The 2127-nt window shown below is 33.3% G+C and overlaps 1 protein-coding gene across 2 annotated transcripts in view; it reads left to right on the forward strand.

The window, feature by feature from the left end:
* The window catches only part of LOC113236741 (elongation of very long chain fatty acids protein 4-like), a 19758-nt gene that overhangs the window by 8209 nt on the left and 9422 nt on the right, over positions 1-2127 (forward strand). The window lies entirely within an intron of this gene.

The raw sequence follows: 2127 nt of genomic DNA on the forward strand, positions 1-2127 counted from the left end.
TGTGTGTGTGTGTGTGTGTGTGTGTGTGTGTGTGTGTGTGTGTGTGTAAGTAACACTTCATTTATTTATTACTGTACGTAATATATATATACATATAATATATATACATATATATAAATATATATGTATATATATAAATATATACATATATATTGTTTAAATGGACACAAAATTATGGTTATAGGCAACGATATTTAAATTTAAGTTTAATATCCTCTTAGTCAAATTACACATAATATTCATTCGTTAGGCAGATTCCCTTGTGAATAATATTTTAGGAACTTTAATGACTGCATATATATAAAGGGTGTTAAAAGATATAAACAATGGTTGCTTTTTATAAATAAACACATATCGTTCACTATATTTAGTTAATAATAGATACCTTTTTTTATTACAAACCGACTTCAAAATCTATTTGTCAAGTTTTATTGGCATCTGTTAGCGGAGAGTGGATGAAATCCAATAAACCGAGTTCATCCCTTAATTTTCGATCCTTAGTGGGAATATTAGGTGGTATATTATCTTCAAATTTAAATAGGACCATTCAATAGTGGTCACAGAATTGAATAGAGATAGTAATCTCTCTTTCCAACAAAAACATAATCATCAAAATCGGTTCACCAATACCAGAGTAATCGCGTAACATACACACACAAAGAAATACAGCCGAATTGAGAACCTCGTCTTTTTTAAGGCGGTTAAAAATAACTCTAGCAATGCCTCGAATCAGAACTTTCCCAACTTCTTTCTTTCAACTTACGAACATTAAGTTATAAAAATAAAATGCATTCATAATTAATCTACAGTAGCTATTATGGACACATTGCATATTTTGTTATGGGAAATTGCAAATGTTTTGGCAAATACAATGAAAACACAGCTGTCTAAAACAATCCCAACAAGATCCCATCGACAAGATGTGTTTCTTTTACATTCAGACGTCTACGAACTATTTACGCTGACTTAGTATAACATTACATTGTATATTTCGTTTGTTTTCCATTTGTTTATTGCAGTAGAGCTCTTGTGAGCTCGTCCAGGGAAGTACTGCCACTTTACCTATTTCTGCTGCCAAGCAGTAGTGTGAGCATTATTGCGCTCCGGTTTCGAAGGGTAAGGGTGCTGATGAAATTGTCAACTTATGTCTCAGGGTGTCGGGCGCAGTGGCAGTGCCGCTCAGGTCTTTGTGATTTAAAGCTCTGAGTGGTACAGCAACTGTTATGGACAGGCGTGTCGCTTCAGACGCACGCCTTGTTCGTCCCGTCATTTAATTATTATAAAAAATCATCACAATACGAAACTACAACTAGGTGTTAGTTATTGAATGTTAAGCGTATCTGTAATTGGATTGTCTGTCGGAATTTGTTCTTTTTTAGGTTTAAGTTGTTTGAATGTTTTAATACACATGCTATTGATATGCCCCATGAAAATAAATAAATAAATACAACGGACATTTGAACTAAAAACCGAAATTGTTTGACAAATGCATAATTATATTATTTACGAGTATGTTTTTGCTTTTCTTGTTCATACCGTTCTTCAACAAAGGTTGCCTTCTCAGAAGTCTAAAGCTGTGGCACACTGATGGTACCAGGTAAGCATCACGATTTGATGACTTTTGTGGCCCACTGATTTGGTTTCTGGAAGCGCCAAATTGGGACCTTTTCTAAATTAGTCTGAGCGTGGTCTGATACTCATAATAAAGGGAATTCCCAAACTTGAGACCTGGTAGTTGTTGTGGTATCACCAGTTTATTATAATTCCCGTAGATCTCGTAAGCGTTCTGTAAGGACGAATGAAAGGTATTAATCTTTAAACAAGTACTAAACATTCACAAATAATAAATAATTTAATATAATAATAATATTTGTGAGAGACGGGGGTTTGAACTAAGGAAAGCCCTGTATAACACACACTCAACATAAATAAGTGTTACTCAACATAATTTATAGCTTTATATATATTAATATTAATGTGTGTGTTTACTAAATCCGATTTTGTTACTAGTTTGTTTATTTCTAATCTATTCGCCAATAAGTATAGTAGGAAACCTGCATTTTTATGTATGTTTTTATTCCTGTTTAGAAGCACACACACACACACACACACACACACACACACACA

This window comes from Hyposmocoma kahamanoa, unplaced genomic scaffold, assembly GCF_003589595.1.
Source record: "Hyposmocoma kahamanoa isolate Upper Pololo Valley unplaced genomic scaffold, ASM358959v1 92, whole genome shotgun sequence".
In the NCBI taxonomy this organism is placed as follows: domain Eukaryota; kingdom Metazoa; phylum Arthropoda; class Insecta; order Lepidoptera; family Cosmopterigidae; genus Hyposmocoma; species Hyposmocoma kahamanoa.